The sequence below is a fragment of the Pteropus medius genome, unplaced genomic scaffold, assembly GCF_902729225.1.
Source record: "Pteropus medius unplaced genomic scaffold, Ma_sr-lr_union100, whole genome shotgun sequence".
Classification (NCBI taxonomy): domain Eukaryota; kingdom Metazoa; phylum Chordata; class Mammalia; order Chiroptera; family Pteropodidae; genus Pteropus; species Pteropus medius.
The window spans coordinates 12,543,311-12,563,872 of NW_024354500.1; the positions used below are offsets into that span (position 1 = coordinate 12,543,311).

A 20,562-nucleotide genomic window follows, 5' to 3' on the forward strand; every position below is an offset into this window, starting at 1 on the left:
AATATTTTAGTTAACAAAACTTTGATGAGTCTACAGACCATTTACCAAGGAAACAAAATTATTTAAAATACTTGTGTCAAAATAAATGAACCAAGGCTTTTCTGATGTAGTAGCCTAACATTTTATTGTGGGTATAAACACAACTCTCCAATCTCCAAAATTCAGCAATCCTTATTAGATTCTTTCTTCATTAGTAAGAGTAAAAAAAAAAAAAAAATCCCCTGTGTATTTTTCTATAACTTCTAGCAGTATAATAAGGCATTTCCTTCCTAAAGTAATATAAACTAATATGATAGTCTTTTCTAATATAAAAGTATCTTCAGAACACCTTAGAATTATTGTAAATAATAAGTAGAATTTCTTAAGGTTATGAATTAAAGAGAAATGTTGTGTTTTTGTTATTAAAAAAAATGTAGAGGTTAATCTTTCCCCCATATTTGGCTTAGCAATGATTCTGTTTTATTCTCTCTCTCTCCTTGCTGTTCTCTTTGGTTCCAAGGTATTCCCAGCTGCTGAGAGTCACAAATTTTGTCTGCATAATGGGGTGACCTTTTCAGAGGAGCCAATGTTTGTAAGCTAAAATACAAAGGAAGAAAAAAATGTTTACTGAATGACTGTGTGCTGGAAGAAGGCTCATTCAAATTAGCCCTCTTCCACCCCTACTCCCACCCCAATCAGAATATTCCATCTCCTTCATCTCTCCATTCCTCCCTGGCCTTACTGTATAAGTAGAATTGCCAGCTACGGGGACATGGCTGTCCACTCAGGCCTTTGATGTCTTTAAAATTCCCCCTCAGTGTCCTTTTGTCTCTTGCAGGGAGGAAATAGCATCTGGCGCCTCAGCTCTGTGGAACAGCTGCCCGCTCCTGGGAAGAGGATTCAAGAAGCTGCAGCCTGACTCAGGCAGGTGACCTGTGTTACTCCCACCAGCCGCCTGTCACAGAAACCACCTTCTGTTGGGATATGACCAGATGTTTTCAGCTTCCCAGGTATGAACACACCTAACTTCGCTTGTCCAAACTGCTTTCCATTCCTTACCTGCTCCCCAACCCCTTCATTCTCCATTCTCAGCTCTTAAAAAACAAACAAACAAAAAAACACAGACACTGCAGTTATCATGCATCCAACTTTTCATTATATATTTTCATCAAATATTTTCTTCCTTTCTCTCTCTTCTTTTTAACTTCACAATTTTGCTTTTTTGGCAACCAACCAAAGATTTCTTTGTGCGAACTTAAATATTACAAGACAAACCCTCTCCTGATACAAGAGCTACAGAATTATTTGTATATGTAATCTCTTCCTGTACCTCCTGCTAGCATGGGCCTTTTCGTTTCCAATCCTCCTCGTGTAACAAAAGAATAAATTGTAATACTACTGAAAGAACATTAAACTGACAATCTTCTGAGGCACCGGCAGTTTTAATGGAAACCAAAGAAAATTCAAGATTATACATTTTCTTGTGAATGCATTTCTTTTTCCTGTCTGCTCTCTCACATATTATCAATTTTCTCACCTTCTTGTTATTCAGTTTCCTATCTGCCAAATAACAGACCTAAAGCTGCCTTTGAGCCAGTCTCTCACCAATAGAGCTGTACTTGCTGATAGAGAATTAAGTAAGGTATTGACAAATTGTTACAAGGTGTTTAGGCTTATAATTTAAAGATTGAGTTTAATTAATAAACTATAGCAATTTCAAAAATACTAAATGGATTGCCTTATCTAATACTTTGCCTCCTTCTTGACTACCCTTTGGGAAGACGGGAAAAGTGAAAGTAAAGGCGTTTATATAGTGCCATCTTGTGGCAGATACATTAAAAAGTTCTGTTTCATCTAGGAGTTTGTTTAAATGAGCCAGGAAAATAACTGCAGCTATTGGGGACTGATTTGGACTCTCCAGGTTTAATTCTAGTTTTGTTTTTCTCCTATGGAAATAGTATAATCCTGGGGGCTCTTTTTGGTGTCACTGAGAGTTTTAAACTCTAATCTGCTTTTCGGAGAGCCAAAAAAAGGTAAAAACAAAATCCAGAGGAATTATTACCTTGGTATTTTTAACTTTTAGACTTTTCCACTCCACTTCTGTCTGTCTCACTAAAATGAAACACGGATTCAGCTGAGAATAGAAAAATGTTAATAAGCTAAGAAAACTGCAGTGAATATGCCACTTAAAATATAACAGTACTACCCTTTTCCAACTATTCTCATTTAAGTCTATTACTCTTAAATTTTAAACATATGAATGTGAAAAAAGGTTTTCTTTAATTACGTTTATTATAGATATACATCTATGATGACATTAACAGAATTTTAGAAGCTGACCCACTGTTAGCGAAGCTCAAAACCAATAAACAATTGCCCCCCCTTACCCATATAGAAGGAAAACAAAAATTTGAAAAATAATAGGCAAATAAGAAACTACTGTAATTTATTTGTGTTTTCCAGGATCAGCTGGCCCTTTCAAAGACTCATCTCTAACTTGCAGTTGAGGCTGGCTTTGCTTTGATTTTGAGATACTTCCAGGACCAAATCTCTATCCTGATCCATACTTACCAGCTACTGTTTCCAAAGGAGGGGGCATAGGGAAGATGGGAGAAAGCAAGGTGGGAATTGGATTACAGGATAGTTAACAGAATTATGTGCTCTTCTGTGGGTTAATACCCCTTGGAATGGTATTACTTCTGGCATTTCAAAGGTATGTTAACCTAGATGCACAGGAAAAATGGACAGACTGGCTTAAAACCTTTCACTAAAGAAGTTATAGGCATGGAGCGACTACCCACCAGTACCTGCCCAGTTAGGAATTTATGATCAGATCACCCTGTGAGATTACTTTTCATAGAACCCCTTTATTTCCTTCACACCCCTTTCTTAGCCAGGTTCTCAGGGACCAACACTGAGAGGCTGATCAAATATCCATGTGTCAATCATGGCCCGCTTCCCAATTGGTGACAAAGGTCTTACCATGCTATGGCAGATTCCTTGAGTTTCTCAGGACCTCTGAGCAAATTGGAAATATAAAACATACTTGGCAAGTCTAAAATGCTTTAAATAGTAGAAGGTGGTTAAATGCACTACTCTCAGACCTCATGTGATGTAGGCTGAGATATTTATCTGCTGAGTCAGCAGGCCAAATTCCTAATCTCAATACAACTGGAAATTTCTCCTGGAATAAATTTGATCTTCCATAGTTCCCTGACATTTACGAAAGGGTTTCTTTGGTCTTAATCTTTTCTTCATTAAAATACTCATAACTATGAAAATGAACATAACTTTTCAGGATGATGGCTCTTAGGATGCTATACTTTTGCCATGTTTGAATTAAATCTAATTAGAATGAGAGTGACTGAATGAGGTATACTTGTCTAAACCAGTTTCAATTGAAAAGGACTCAAAATATCTGTTCTTAATTTCAGCTAAACTACAGGCATACCTCATTTTATTGTGCTTCACTTTATTGTGCTTCAGAGATGTTGCATTTTTTACAAATTGAAAGCAAGACTCTCCACCTGCAAATAGATTATGACTCACTTCATTGCAATGCTTTATTGTTGAGGTCTGGAACTGAACCCACAATATCTCCAAGGTATGCCTTTATAGAACTTTCCTTACAGCAACGGAATAGTGATCTCTGTGTATCCCCCCACACCCTTTTTTATTGATGGTATTAGCAGCTATTTCATAACTGGTAGTTAGAATGACATGCAGTGAAATTTAAGTGGTTGTTGGGATCCTTGTTGATTAAAGATTTTTAAATTAAATACCAGTTTAGTTTCTGGTGTTATTTGAAAGGGCTAATCTTCCACAGCAGGAATTTCAGTGGAAGACTGCCAAGCAACACACACTTTGTGTCTTGTTTCCAATCTTCTTCCGTGGTATCACGTTTATTATGCATTAGAAACCGAATATGATCAAGTAGCCTATTTCTAAAAGGTAATCATTTAATTTTCATGTAATTTTATGAAGGCAGTTTAATTATTTTATGATTACATAACCAGAACATGATACAATGCAAGGTCATGATGAATACACTATCTTACAACCTTAAATATGGGGGGAAAATCTTAATCAAAGCATATACGGAGATTCAATTAAAGTAATAGATAATCTGTGTTGGTGTCCCTTTCCTTTCTGGGTGGGCATTAACTCAGAGTTTCCTGGCGATGTATTAAGAAAATCCTTCCTTCTATATTATTCTAGTTTTTATTAGTTCTTGAGCTTTCTAAAAACCTGTAAGACACTATTTTATACTGCTCTTAAAAGTAGAATAATTAGACCCAATAGTAACAGAATAGCAACCATACGTGAAAAGACCCTCGTCTCAGAAACTGGCTGCTTATCTCTGCTCCACTCTTGTCTATGGCATGCAAAGAAATAAGTTAGATGCTGGACATGGGCTTCATGCCCTCTAGCCACTTCAAATTAACAAGAAAAGCATATCTATGATGTCCAAAAATATTTTAAGAATGTATTGATTTTTTATTAAAATTTCATGGGTTTTATGGACGTAATTAGGAGACAAAAGAACATTTCACCGTATGAGACCACCTCAAACTCAGAGAACTCTAAGGTACTAATAATGATCCCTTGTGTTCTAGTTCTCCTTATCCTCAGAGAGATTTTTATGCTTCAGGTATTAAAGAGAAGGTGACTGATAGGGATGAACATTTGTATCTTCATGATCTAGAATCCATGATCTAAAAGTCAATATAACTGTGTATTCGAAAAAAGAAACAGGGTGATCCCTGTGTGTTAGGGATAGGACTAAGGGGATGGTACATGGACAGGAATTATGGGCTCCATTGGGAAAGAGACCAGGGCATGATTGGACATCGTGCTCTGCAAGGAGAGACCTCAATGGAAAAGGCAGTGGAAGGGCTGCTGACAACCTGGATGCTGGGTCTGTGGCACCAGGGGTTTACTTGAGGTGTCTGGACTGAAGTTAGGTGGTAGGGAGGGGCTAGACTGCCAGAAAGTAGATTTGCTTTAAATATGTAATGTCTATGAACAGGAGTTATTTGGATTGCTAGCAGTTAATCTACAAATTATAGAGTTGTAAAATAGTTCAAAGACAGTAAAAGGCCCACTGATCCTGTAGAATCAGCTAATTCACCTAGTTTCCCATGGAAGTTATCCAGTAATCTTTTTGCTCTATTTCAAAGTCTTTTACAATTTTTCCCTACATTGACAATCATGGAAATAAAAGATTACTTTCAGATGCTCCACAAAATCCTATTCTTCCTTAAATTTCTTCACAAAATACAAGTTTCTTCTGATCCCCTCAGCTGATTGTGATCTCTCTCTCTTGTAGCTCCACAATTCCATTGTCTCTTTTATGGCAGTATTTTCTTTTCTCATCAGTAATAGTTATGTATCTATCTTATTCCCCATACCAAATTTTAAGTTTTTTTTTTAATTCCCTGCAGTAGCTAGCAGAGTGCTTATATATGTAATGTGCTCAGTAGATATACTTCATTGAATTTAGTGTATATTTTATATCCATTGAGCTAGTCCTGATTTGTTTTGCTTATAGGTAAAGATGGCTGCTCCCTGTAAAGTATAAGATCTGAGGACCTGATCTTTGTATAGAATCATCTTCTACAGCATTAATATAAATTGAATAACTCCAGGCCATTCTTGGTTTAGATCCAGTCTAGTCCCAGATCTCTCTTGAACTACTATGAGTGCCTAAAATCATTTCCACCATTGGATTTACTAGCAAATTTAGTGAATTAAGACATCATCTCTGAAAAGCTATTTTAGTACCCCACCAGCCATTCGCTCCCATTAATAGATCAGTATGGAGTAGTTTACTAACTTGACATTTCTCAAAAGAATGATAAAGAAAAGGAAGGATTTTTCTCCCTCTTCTTTTAAGCATTAAAGGGAGAAATAGAACACAGAGCTGGGGATATGCTGGGTCTATAATTATTGAAGACAAACAGAAGTCATTCATGGTCATCTTTATGAGAAGACTTTACTGCTATTTTCTCCAGTGAAATTAGAAGTTTAGACAAATATTTCAACATAAAGTGTGAATAAAAAAAACTTAAAAACATTTTTAAGGATGCCTCTTAATTTTTGAAGTACAAGTTAGATCATGATCACCAGCTAATATTTATGAGCTGGTATTACATTGAAATCTTTATGTCATCGGTTATGGGAACAGACTGAGGAAATTTAAAATACTGCTTTCAAAACTAGAAATGACTGTATTGGGACTTCAAAACAGTTGGCATCCTTGCATAAAAGACACTTGGTACCAATTATTTATGCACTAAATGTGTCTAGAATTCCAGATTAAATTACCACACTTTTGATTCACTGCTTATGTGTTTAATGACAAAGTTTTTCTAGAGAAAATTAAGCCTTGGAAAAGTTTTACCTGGCTAAGATTCCCCTAAAGGGTGGTGATTGATAATCTTGTGAGTTGCAGTGATCTTGTTTTTGTTTCACATTTTTGTGGTTTATATTGTTTGTAGACTTCAAGTGATTGGCTGTGAGGAGAGATAAACAAGGTAATGGTTAAGGGGCATTAGTTTGAGTGAGTTTTACTTGTTTTTGTGAAGAAACATATTTGATCAAGCTAATAAACTGAGGAAATGAGTAGAGAGTGAAATATAAGTGGGGAAGAATAATTTATGTAATAAGATGCCTGCAGACATTGGAGATCACAAATTTTCATTTGTGCATTGCAAATGGTTGTTTGATTTCTATTAATGCTCATCAGCCAAGATAAAGGAAAGTATGGAACATGTGTTAGTTATTTCTAAAGTATCTATTTCCCTCTTTTCAGTAGCTTCTAATTTTCATTTGGGATCCATGTGATTCTAGGGAAATAGAATCACATGGATCCCAAATGGAACCTTTCCAGCTGCAATGTAGGAACACAAAACTGAGTTTAGGCTTATCAGTTTATCCAATTTACCTGGCCAGAGTGATTGGTTCAGTGGTGGGCACATGACCTAGGACTTTTACTGTAAATACTGGGATACATTTGCTTTTTCCTTCTGGATATGAATGAAGAAGGATTATTTTGAAATTTTAGAACCCTAAGTCTTTTGATGAGGAAAAATAGGTCACATACCAAGGACTTGGAACAAGAATGGCATCAGAATTTTCAATAGCATTACTGAAAACGAGAAGGTAATGGAGCAATACCGGGAATGAGAATGAAAACAACCCTGAGGAAGGCAGAGTGAAAAAGAAGTTTGGTCTTGTTCACATCATTTGAGCTGCAAGAATAAGTCCTATTTGAAGCCAGTTTTACCTTTGGACTTTTTAGTCCAAATACCTTTTGTTATTTAAGCAAGAGTGTCACCATTGGGGCTGATCGGAGTTCAGTGGTGCCCCAACGGCGAGGGGGTGGGGAGAGGGATAATAACACTGCAAACGTATAGTTAGTTAGCATTTCCCTTCGGTTCTTCTTCAAATGATGGCAGTGAAGAATCATCGGTCATTGAGATTGAATAGTTTTATTAAAAATATATTTTAGACAAAGAATGCTCCAAGGAGGTACATGGATAAAGACAAAACATGCCCCAAGGAGGCAAATGGTCCCAGCAATGAGAGCTGCAACAGAGTGCTGTAATAATAACCACAACAACAAGGGGCAAAAAGAAAGGAACAAAAAGAAGACCCAGAAGTGAGAATGTCTGCCTTATATTTGGGCAGCGATGGAGTGATTCCAAAGGCATTCCTAGGTGATTGGCAAGTGAGGTCATTTTGCTTGACACCTGGCAGCTATGTAACTGTCTAGCGTATGTGCGTACCCAGAATTCTATTACCATTGGGTTGTTCTTTGAGTGGTCTCTAGTCTGGGCCCCTATTCCTTTCTTCCTCCTGCCGTTCATGTCTGACTAGCTACCTAACAAGTGTATGTTTGTCTTTCTTTTGTTCATCACCTTGTCTCTAACCTTACCAAGGTAAAAAGTGAAGAAGGCTGACTACTTGTAGGTTGATCTGGTGTTATGACTGAGTTGGGCATGTGCAACGAGGTCAAGGGAATTAAATATCTTCGCAAAAGAATGATTAAAATGATGGTCATGGACTCAATAGCCATGGAAGTACCTGATCTATCTTCATTAAAATTTTCCTTTTCTCCATCTTATCTTCTTAGGGCCAAAGTCTATATTTTTCATACTATTATCTAATCTAATTAAATTAAAATTTAAAAAATCATTTATAAGCATTGTACTCTGTTAAATTTTGTGAGAATATAAAAGTCTAGATTCCTGTTTCTAATACTTGTACTACATATTAGGGAGTGCACACATACACACACCATTCACCCATTCATTTATTAAACTCTTAAAAGCAAGACAAGGCAAAATATAAGACCTCAAGTGAATTTTACAAATGGCAAGTGCAATGGGATTTGAGAGGAAGTAGAAGGCAATCTGTGCTATTCAGCTAATGTGTAGTGATTAGAGGAAATTCCCCAGGGGTCTTTTCTCTCATTTAATCTGTTAGCATTAGAGAAGGCAACAGGCTTACTTGATGTGAATGATGAGGGATCTTTTTACCAGTTCTGTGACCCTGAGCAAATCATTTAACCCCTTTCAGCATCATCTTTTTCATTTTAATTTTCTTATAATTTGAGTCCCTACTTCTTTTCAGGGTTGTTAGAGAAAATCAAAATATTAATGGAAAACAAAGGATGTTAAAGTACCTTCCAAACTGGAAAAGACCAAAGAAAAGTAGGCAATGATAATGATCATTAATGGTGGTCTTTGGCAGACAGAGAGCTACCTTTGCTTCCTTGGTTTTTGTTTTGTTTTGCCTTTTATTTATTTATTTATTTTGGGTAAAAAATCTAAATATCTAATGATGGAAATTATAGAAGCTACAAAAGGAATAATGACAAAACTATGAAAAAGAAATTGTTATACAAGTCATAGCATGCACACCTCTGATGGTCCTTTCTATTGTCTCCACTTTGGAGCAGCCCATTGTGCAATTACATAAAATTTTAGAAAGCGGTTATTCAGCTACATTTTACTCACAGACATGAATATGGTATTAAGAAACAAATATATAATAAAAGTGGCCATTTATGTTTGGGACCAAAGAAAAATTTCATTCAAATGAAGTTGTTTGTGTGGTTCTGCTTTTGAAACCTTGGAAATTAATTTCTTCATATTATAACCTGAGTGAATTGGGTACAAGTCCCAATACCAACAAGGATCCCAACCCACGTGCACATTTAATACAAAGCAGTAATAAGGGCAATAGGGGAAGTCTTGACTATGGGGTCCTTAAAGACTGTGTCCTGGCTCTCTCTGTCACTCTTTTACTTAGGTTAAGATAATTTCTTTAAGTCTTATTCCTTTTTTCTGAATTGGATGTTTCAATATTTCTCTTGCTTTCTTCTTTTCTTGTCCTTCTTGTTCACTCCTGTTCATCTCATAGTATAGGGTAATTGTAAAGCTCTTTTAAACATCCCCCTTTTAGAGCCTTTATTAAAGCTATATTTAATAGCAGGAGGGTGTTCCAGGCAGTCTTCCTGCCATCTAAGAACCAGTATGGGCTATTCTTAGGGGGTGTGAGGGAGGGCAGTGCTGCATATTGTTAGTAAGGTACAGAAGAAAAATTCATGTCCTAGACACAGAAGTACACACATGAGTTCTGGTTTCTTAGGAATTTCAGAACAACAAAAAACCTCAGAAAGTCGAGGTTATTAATCATTGCAAGTCAGTGTAGGCTTCAGTTTTCTCTGTTGCTAGAGGTAACCAAGCAGGCTCATATTGCATATCCATTTATTACTTTCTAGCCTGATACAATTTCTCAGTGGCTTCAGTGTGTAGCAATATGTTTTAGCTCATTTATCATTCCTTAAAATTCCTTAGAAAATAAAGATGTGCAATTGAAATGACCAGAATAAAAATCAGCCAGCATTCAAAGCTCCAAACAACAGAGCCCACATTGTCTAGTTTCAGCAGCAAAGGAATGTATTAAGTTGTTGGGCACCTTATCAAGTCTCTGAGAGAGCTTTCTAATCAAGTTTACAGGTCTACATGACCTGTAATAATTAGGCTACTGGGCTTTCCAGTGAAGACTCTACTCCTCTGGCTTCTGGGTAGAAGAATGGAAGTTTGCACTTTTGCACTGTCAACAGTGAATATGAGGTTCAACTTCTAGGACCTCCACCCTAGCCACCTTTGAAATATGAATGTCTTTAAAAACAAAACAAAACAAAACAAAACAAAAAAAACTTTATTTCTATTTCTTTACTTTTTAGAAAACCTTTAAAAACAAAACAAAACAAGCAAACCTTTAAAAACAAAACAAAACAAGCAAAAAAAAACTTTATTTCTATTTCTTTACTTTTTAGAAAACCTTTTATATTTTGCAATAACTATAGATTCCCAGCAAGTGGCAGAAATAACTCATACTCTTCACCCAGTTTCTCTTAATAGTTACATTCTATATAACTGTAGCACAAATTCAAAACAAGAAAATTAACTTGGGTACAATCCATAGACCTTATTTCAGATTCAGACTTCACCACTTTTACATATACTCATTTGTGTGTATGTGCACACGTGTCTGTGTATGCAGGTCTATGCAAATATATAGATTCATGTAACTACCACCATAATCAAGATACAAAACTGGTCCCTTGCCAGAAAGATCTCCATTATGCTACCCTTTTATAATTCTGCCTACTTCCTTCTGTCCCCAGCTCCTGACGACCACTAATCTACCTCCATCTCTATACTTTTGTCATTTCTTGAATCATATGGAATCACATATGATTTTTGAAATTGTTTTATTTTTCACTCAGCATATTGCCCTTCAGATCCACCCAGGTTACTATGTGTATTAATAGTTCTTTTTTGTTGTTTAGTAGTATTCCAAGGTAAGGATATACCATAGTTTGTTTAACAGTTCACTCATTGAAGGAAATTCTGGTTGTTTCTAGTTTTTGGACTGTTACAAATAAGGTTGATATGAATATTCATATGCAAGTTCCCTGGTCAACTTTTGAACCAATTTCTTCCCCAAGCAAGTTTTTTGGCCTGAGTAATAGAACCCAGGATAGGATTTGTGCCCAAGCCTAAAAGATCTCCTTTTATCTTCACTAGCCCCTCCAGGTCATTTTCAATATAATTCTGAACATATACAAAGTAGACAGAAATTAATAATGAACAACCATGTCTCTCACTGAATTCTAACAATTATCGTCCTTCTATAATTTTTTTCATCCATACCTCCACCTACTTTCTCTACTAACACTTGAGTATTTTTAAGCAAATCCCAGACAGTATAATTTTATCTGTGAATATTTCACTGTGTAGCTCTAAAAATTAAGAACTGAAAAAAAAAAAAGAAAACATAACGTTTTAGCTATCATCCCAATGTCACACTTTAAGTTCCTCCAGAAGCGGATATTGAAACAAAGACTTGAGTGTAAATAGTCTATGTGAGAAGGGGAGACACCATTAGGGAAATGGGAGAATTGAGACAGAAAAGGGAAGGTTGTAAGTTAGACATTGTGGAAGGCTGCTATTGCAAGCATTAACTCTTTAACACTTGTAGACAGCCACAAGAGTAGGCAAAGAGAATTTAGGCAGGCAGAGAAAGACCTTAGGCAAAGAAAAGCAGGTGCTGGCAACTGAATTCTGGGCAACATGCACTGAACTGGGAAAGATAGGGACTATGAGACATGGGGACTGACAGCATCTCCTACGCAGGCCTAAAAACAACAAGTAATTAGTGTTCAAATTTCCCCTAGTGTGTCATAATTTTTTTCCAGTTTATGTGGCCAAATAATGATCAAAATAAAGCTCATAAATTGTAATTGATTTGTATGTTTTTTAAATTTCTTTTTCTTCCAACTTTTTATTTTGAAAATTTTTAACATACAAAAGTAGAATAATTTACTGTGAACAACAATATATCCACTAAGATTATACCATTAACATTTTTAGTATATTTGGTTTATTATATATCATCTATTGATCACTTTACCCACTTCGTAGTAAAACGAAGATATCAATGTACTCCTAAACACTTCAGTATAAAAATCATTCCTAAAGTTCATATTGTTTATAGTTTCTTTTTCTTTTGAGGTAAAATTTACATATAATGAAATGCACAAATTTTAAGTGTATTTTGTTGAGTTTTGACTATATGCTTATATAATTCATACCCTTATCCAGATATGGACTATTCCCACCACTTCAGAAAGTTCCTGTATACTCTTTCTCCGTCGGTCTCTCTCCCCAATTCCTCAAGCGTAACCACTGTTCTAATTTTTTTAACCTTATGTTGTTTATAATATTCTCTTAATTTCCCTTCTAATGTCTGTAGGATCTGTAGTAAAACTGCTCTTTTATTCCTGATATTGGTAATTGGTGTTCTTGTGGAGAGACAATTACCTATGGGCCTCTTCACATTTCTGCTCATCTTGTAGCAGAGGCACAGACAGCCTTTGTCTGGACTATCTTTTCAAGGATGTTGGTACAGCAAATAGCCTTGGTAAATAGTGATGGTGGCTCCCTCCAGAGCAGAGGACAAGTTTGTTTCTCGTTCAGTATAATAAAGACAATTTCTACCTGAAGGGTAAAAGTCAGGTAGGTTTGTTTAAAGCCTCTTATAAAATGTTAAGTTTCCCTAAGTTTAAGGTTCCTTAGCTGGGATGCCAATCTACTACATTTACAACATCTACCCAGGCCACTCTGCGTCATTCCTGGGGACTTCAGAGGCAAAAGAAAGTGATGTAAACATAAAGCTCATCCTGCTTCCTGTGCCATGAGTAGTAAAGTCCGGTCTCTCATCCAGGAGTCTCATTTAGTCTGCTAGCACTCATGAAACTATAGCTGGTAATTGGTTATCTTTGCAAGTATGGTACAATCGCAAACCTTAGAAATTCTTCACAGTTCTCAATTTTTATTTTTTTCTTGATAACTAACTATAGAAAATAGTTTATCAATATTGTCAATTATTTCAAAGAACAATTTTCAGCTTTGCTAATTCTCTCTATTGTTTTTCTGTATTTAATTTAATTCCTGCCCTTATCTTTATTATTTTCTTCCTTCTGCCTACTTTGGATTTCCTTTGCTCTTCTTTTTCTAGCTTCTTAATGTGGAAACCTTAGGACATTGATTTTAGATCTCTCTTCTTTACTAATATAAGTATTTAAAACTATACATTTCTGTATACAAACTCTGCTTTAGCTGCATCATAAAATTTTGATATGTTGTATTTTTATTTGCATTTAACATGAAATACTATCTAACTTTCTTTGTGATTTCTTCTTTGACCCATGGATTATTTTAAATATCTTGTTTATTTTACAAATATTTGGAGTTTTCCTAGATCTTATTTTTATTGATTTCTAGTGTAGTTCCTTGTGATCAAAGGACATAATCTGTATGTTTCTGATCTTTTTAAATTTATTGATTTGTTTTAAAATCCAGTATATGGTCTGGCTTGCTGAATGGACCATGTGCACTTGAAAAGAATTTGTCTTCTGCAGTCATTGGATGTGGGGACCTATAAACATCAGTGAAATTGTGTTATTCAGGGTTCTCTAAAACAGAACTAGGAGAATATATACATATATATGTACACATATATACATATATGTACACATATATGTACATATATATGTATACACATATGTACATATGTACAAAAAGAGATTAAAAATAAGACATTGGCTCATGTGATTATGGAAGCTGATACATCCTAATATCTGCAACTGGTAATCTGGAGACCTAGGAGAGCCAATGGTGTTCCAGTCCTAATCTGGAGGCCTAAGAACCAGAAGAGCAGAAGAGCAGATGGTGTGAGTTCCAGATATGAAATGTGGCAGGCTTGAGACCCATGAAGAGCTGATGTTCCAGTTCAAATTCAAAAGCAGGAAATAATTGATGTCTCAGCTCTAAAGCAGTCAGACAAGAGGAGCTCCCTCTTACTCAGCCTTTTTGTTCCATTCAAAACTTCAAAGGATTAGATGAGGTCCAGCAACATCAGGCAGGGCAATCTGCCTTACTCAGTCTGTTGTTCCAAATGTCAGTTTCTCCCAGAAACACCCTCACAGAGTCACCCAGAATAATGTTTGACCAAATGTTTGGGCACCTGATGGCCTAGTCAAGTTGATACATAAAATTAACCATCACAGAAGTCAAAGTGGTTCTAATTACCACCTCGTATTGTCCAAATTACCTACATATTTCCTAATTTATTTTTAATTGTTCTATTCAGTGCTGAGAGGTGGGTGTTAAAAATCTCCTGCTATGATTATGGAATTGTCTATTTCTTTCCTCTTTTAGTTCTATAAATTTTTGCTTCATGTGTTTTAAAGTTCTATTATCTGAAACATACATATTTATAATTAGGCATATACAAATTATTTCTTCCTGATGAACTGAACCTTTATCATTATTAAATATCCCTTTTTATCTTTGGTGGTACTTTTTGTCTCAAAGTCTATTTTTCTGTAATAGCCAGCTTATGATGTATCTTTTTCCATCCATTTACTTTCAATCTATTTGCCTTTTTATATTTAAAGTGAGTCTCTTTTAGACAATATATTATCGGGTCTTCTTTTTAAAATTTCATTCTGACAATTTCTGCCTTTCAATTGGAATGTTTAGTACTTAATCATTTAATGTAATTATTGATAGGGCTGTATTTCTGCAATTTTATTATTTGTTTTTTATTTGTTCCATCAGATTTTTGTTACACTGTTTCTGTTTTCTTGCCTCTCTTGGGATATTTGAATCTTTTTTATAATTCTGTTTTAATTTATGTATGGCTTTTTAGCTATACCTCTATTATTATTTTTTTTAACCAGCAGCTTTAGGGATCACAATATGCATTACTAGCTTTTCATAGTGTACTTGAGTTAATATTGTCCCAATTCACATAAAATATAGAAACCTTGGCTTTGTATAGCTCCATTTAACTACTCTAATCTGTCTGTTAGGCTACAATTGTCATTTGTGTTATGTCTACCTCCATTATAAACACATAGGCAATATCATAGTTTTTGATTTGAAGTCATGTATTTAAAGATACTGATAGGAAAACAAACTTTTATATGAAGTGATTGTCATTATTTACATTAGTTATGTTTTATAAATTCACCACAAACATCCAATTAATGAGTACTGAACCTCACTCTCAGGGCAAATGCAAGGTTAGCTTCCTGGGGGCCTCTGGTCACAATATTACCAATTGATCAACTTGTTTTATATGCCTTTCTGTTTAATTACACTTTATTTAATATATATTGTTGATTCATTAACAATGAACTGATGGCCAACAGCCATACAATTCATGCCTGAACAAAGCTTACCTAATGAGTATTTTCTCCATAAAGCACTTTATAGCTTTCTTAGGCTCAGAAACACTAGACAGCACTTCAGCATTACATTTGAGGGCCATTTGAGAGAGCAAAATCATCACGAAAAAGCACAAAAATGCAAAAAGTGTGGCACTAGATTGATTATGAAGATACTTGTTTCAATTATGGGAGCTAAAACAAGAAGGCAGAGCTTTGCCTTGTTGGAACTCAGCTGGATTGGTGCTGGGAAACTGCACTGGGCGACTCAAAATTTTCACTGTTCTGCACATGTTCTTGAATGACCATGAAAGAACTGAGTATTGATTTTGGGGTTACCAATAAATTTTCATGAGTAGATGAATTCACAAATACGGAATCTGTGAATAATGAGGATTGACTATATTACTTTGAATGTTTTCCATTTCTCATGTTCTTCCTTCCTTCCTAAAAATTTGAGTTTCTATTTGGCAGCATTCCCTTCAGGCTAAAGAACTTTCTTTAGCATTTCTTGGGGCGTAGTTCTGATGGTGATGCTAATTCTCTCAGTTTTCATTTCTCTGAAAATATCTTTATTTTGCCCTCATTATTGAGGAACATTTTCTGGATTGACAGTTTCTTTCTTCAGCTCTTTAAAAATATTGATATACTGTCATCTTCATAGTTTCTGATGTGAAATCCATTGTGATTCAAATCGTTATTTTTTTAATGAATATTCCATTTTTCTTTAGACTATTTCACATATTTCTTTTATCTTTGCTTTTCAGCAATTTGACCATGATATTTCTAGGCATAGTTATCTTTGTATTTATCCTGCCTACATTTGCTGAGCTTCTTGGGTATGTAATTTTATGTCAAAGTGTTGACTTTCTTCAAATATTTTTTGTGATCATCTGTGTATTTGAGATTAATTTTTTAAATTGTTTATGGAGGAGGCTGTTTGTTGTACACGCTCCCTGAGGGGAGGAGTCTGTTGTCACTATCTGACTACCTGTCATTCTTTAGAGGTGTGGGGAAGGGTGGGGCTTGCTGCTGAACAGGAAGAGCTACTAGCTAGTGTTCTGAGTATGTTTCCTGATTATTCCAGGTGTCAACAACGACATCTATATTCTATCTAGAGACAGATACCTCTGTTGCTGCCATTGGATGGAGGATGAGGAAGGTTACACTAGCTCACCGCTCCTGCTGTGATGCTCTAATTAATTTTTTTTTTAAATTATTATTATTTATGCCTACAGTACCTGGTCTTCCCAGGTGGTCACCCATCCGAGTACTAACCGGGCCCGAACCTGCTTAGCTTCCAAGTTCAGACATTAGGTTTGTTCAGGGTGGCATGGCCATAGACCATGAACTGTAGCTCCACTGGGGCACAAACCCAGGACCTTCTGCGTATAAAGTAGACGTGCTAACTGCTACACTATGGAACCACGTCCACTAATTAATTTCTATATGGTCTAGTCTGGACTTTCTGCTTCTTTTAGCCACCTCTAGATGTGAAACACTTTTGGTGTTGCTACTACCTTTCATAGCAATCCTGTCTTCTTTTTGTTTGGAACTGTTAATCCTTTCTTCTGTCCAATCCATCCTATCCATCTTTCAGGAAATCCTCGTAAATTCTGGACATTCAATATCTTAAACTTCTTGTTTTCTAATGCACTTGTGAATTTAATTGTTTTGAATATCTTTTCTGCCAGGGATTTTGGCATAAAGAGAAAGCTGCAGTATGTGCTCAGTCTGTCATTTTAAATCAAACTTTTTTATTTTTTAAGCAAACAGTGGTGATAACAGCCTGTTTAATTATGCAGTTAAGTGTGGGAGTTCAGAACTAGTTACTCCAAGATGTGCCTCTGTGGTATGTGAACTGTTTTGCCCTAAAGGCAATGTTAGCTGTTTAGCTGCAGGCTCAAGAGAAACATCTGCCCCTCCCTTACCTACCTAGAAAAATCTGAATTAGGGGCCTGGCCCATAGTAAGAGATTATCAGAGCTAATCTCTTTTGACCTATCTATAGGGCAGGACAAACTTCTGTTTACTAAACACCTGCTCTTCTTATCATCCTGCATGACCCTTTGAAGCCCCCAAGGCACCTTACCTCATCCCTAGCTCAGATGTCTCATGTACCCACTTTCCCTTTCTGTCTCTGAAACTCTCATGCATGTGGGGGTCTCTGACTCTCTTATGTATTCAGAGTTCCTACATATATATTATTCTTATTTTCTTATATATATTATATATTAAATTGGCTATTCTTGTGCTGGCTGGAAAATTACTGCTTGGCTATTGCCCATGGGAACATAAGCTATCACCCATGGGAACATAACATTCTAACAATAAGCTTTCTGCTTCTGTACCCCGCTTGCACACCTGACCAGTGGGGTGACAAGTAGTGAATAGGAGAAAAATAGACCTTTGTGTTTAAGACAGAATGAGGAATGGGATTTAGGGCTTAAAAACCCTGTACCTCTACATTTCGGGGCTGCTTAATTTGGGGTCTGCGTACCCCTGGCAGACCCCGCTGGCTGAATAAAGAGTGTGTTTCCTATAACTCACTGATTTCTGGTGGTCCGTGTGTCTTTCGGGGGCTGGTGGCCACGACATTCTCTTTTGCTAATCTGTTTCATGTCTATTTGAGTACTAGACCAGCAAAAGAACCTTGACGATAGAGGAAAGTTTCTTCCTCACCAACACAGGCAAAGAAGGAACATAAGCAATTCGAAGTAAAATGGGCTGAGAAAAGAATTTAAGTCATAGCAAAGGGGGAGAGTTTGATGAGTTCAGATTTTTTATTATAAAATAATGCTAAGCTTACCAAATTCATAGGTTTGATTTCTCACAAGTTTTGCTTGCTTCATGTGGGCTTTTAATTTGACTTGAATTTCTTTGGTATTTGCCTTGAATTTTTAGATTTGTTGGTGGTCTCCGCTTTCAAGCTTATACCGTTCTAAAGTTATATACAAACACTGCCATCTTGTGGGTCATTCCTTATGTCTTCCATCCCACTCCTCAAATGCTTTCATGCAAATATATCCATCCAGAGGAGTTGAAGTATGTCCACTTTTATTAAGTGAGAAGAGTTCTACTAAGAGCTTTCATCTCATTTAATCTTCATAAGGACTTTATGAAGGAAGAACTATTAATCTTATGTTAGAGATAAAGAAACTGAGGCATAGAGAGGTTTTATAACTTCCTGAGGTTTCATGTGCTGGCTGGAAAATTACTGCTTGGCTATTGCCCATGGGAACATAGGTTATCACCCATGGGAACATAACATTCTAACAATAAGCTTTCTGCTTCTGTACTCCTGCTTGCACAACCGACCTGTGGGTTGACAGTTAGTAAATAGAAGAAAAATAGACTTTTGTGTTCAGACAGGATGAGGAATGGGGTTTAGGGCTTAAAAACTCTGTACCTCTACATTTCAGGGCTGCTTAATTTGGGGTCTGCGTACCCCTGGCAGACCCAGCTGGCTGAATAAAGAGTGTGTTTCCTATAACTCACTGGTTTCTGGTGGTCCGTGTGTCTATCGGGGGCTGGCGGCTACAACATTCACAACTAAAAAGAATAGGAGTAGAACTTTATATCCAGGCAGTCTGCCTCCAGAGCCCTTGCTTTTACTGCATCCACATGTAAAACTAATAAATCTAAAAACAACATAGTGTATCACAATAATCTGAATAAGTTAAAGAAGTAGTAGAGAGGAGGGGACAACTGTTAGGAAAGGGCATCAGAGAAAGCTTCACAGTTTGGTGAGGAGGTGGGCTCCACTGAGGATTTGAAGGATAATCATTACAAAGGAAGAATGCAGCAAAATAAGTTTTGCCTATGAAGGATAGTACCATTAATTTATTTTGGAAAAATAGCATTTAGGGAGTTTATTGAAAATGTTACGTGGCTTAAAAACATTTCTGCAATGCTCTATTCTGGCTTCATTTCCAACTCCATTCCTGATGCCTGGCCTATTCTTCTCCTACTTCTCCCCAACAAAATTGTTGCAATCTTCTAAAGCCATCTCTAGATTTATTTCTTCTTTTAAGTCTTCTTTAAAAAATCCAGTCAATTATTTTTCCAAACTTTGATTTTTTTAAATCTATCAAATAACATTTAATCATTGTAAAGAAAAATAAATTACAAAATTCAGAATGATAGAAATTAAGAATCACCCATAATTCCACACAGAGATAATCATTGTTATTGGTATATTTCTTTCTTCTATGTATAAAATACAAACAAAAATTTTTAAAAAGCCAAACAAAATGGTTAATTTTCATCTCTTCCCTAACTACGTCTACAATGCATTTTTCATTTAATTGTATTTTATTTGTACTGTTTCCTGATCATTGCAATATTCTGTTCCACAAATAACCAGTATCTTTGAAAGCACCTAATTTTTCTGAGAAATAGGGAGCAAATACACATCCCTTTTCATGGAATGTTCTTTTTTTTTCCTGCTTCATCTAGTTATCTCCTATTCATTCTTCAGATCTTAGTTCAAGTGTCACTTCTTTTGGGAAGTCAGATTAATTTATTGCAGTACTTGTTAATTTATTAATTTATTCATAGTACTTGTAAAAGTTGCAATATAGTCTTATGTTTGGAATTATCTGGATCTATATGTGTTTTTGTTCACACTGGATCCCCAGTCCTTACTACAGGTGTTTGGTGTTGTAGCTGCCAGCCCCTGAAAGACACACGGACCACGAGAAATCAGTGAGTTATAGGAAACACGCTCTTTATTCAGCCAGCTGGGTCTGCCAGGGGTACGCAGACCCCAAATTAAGCAGCCCTGAAATGTAGAGGTACAGAGTTTTTAAGCCCTAAATCCCATTCCTCATTCTGTCTTAAACACAAAGGTCTATTTTTCTCCTATTCACTACCTGTCACCCCACGGGTCAGGTGTGCAAGCAGGGGTACAGAAGCAGAAAGTTTATTATTAGAATGTTATGTTCCCATGGGCGATAGCCAAGCAATAATTTTCCAGCCAGCGCATTCCCCACTGGCCTTAGCAGAAAATCAAATCCTTGATTCTTCATGTGGAATTTGTTCATAACCTCTATTTTGTAATACTAAAGGTTTAATAGAATTAATTCTCTTCCTTATATATGCAAACAAGAAATCGAGGAAACATGGGCCAAAAGTTAACAAGAAGAGGAGGAGGATTAAAGGTCCGGCTATAGCAGATAGAAGGGTTGTTAACCATGGTGACCAACTGAACATCCTATGAAACCAGTTATCTAATTCTAGTCTTTGTTCTTCCCTGGCATCTAAATTTCT

The 20,562-nt window shown here is 36.1% G+C and overlaps 1 long non-coding RNA gene and 1 pseudogene across 3 annotated transcripts; both read right to left on the minus strand.

The window, feature by feature from the left end:
- On the minus strand, positions 1–3,040 carry LOC120594847 (uncharacterized). Of its 3 annotated transcripts, none has more exons than XR_005650721.1 (5): positions 2,962–3,040; positions 2,042–2,091; positions 1,039–1,073; positions 722–866; positions 1–576 (listed from the first exon to the last, which is right to left on the minus strand). It is a non-coding gene; the product is annotated as an uncharacterized LOC120594847 (long non-coding RNA). The 3 variants fall into 3 exon arrangements; XR_005650723.1 differs by having other exon boundaries at positions 722–953; XR_005650722.1 differs by lacking the exon at positions 1,039–1,073.
- A 13,481-nt stretch (positions 3,041–16,521) lies between these two features.
- On the minus strand, positions 16,522–16,637 carry LOC120595158 (uncharacterized; annotated as a pseudogene).
- Positions 16,638–20,562: the final 3,925 nt, after the last annotated feature.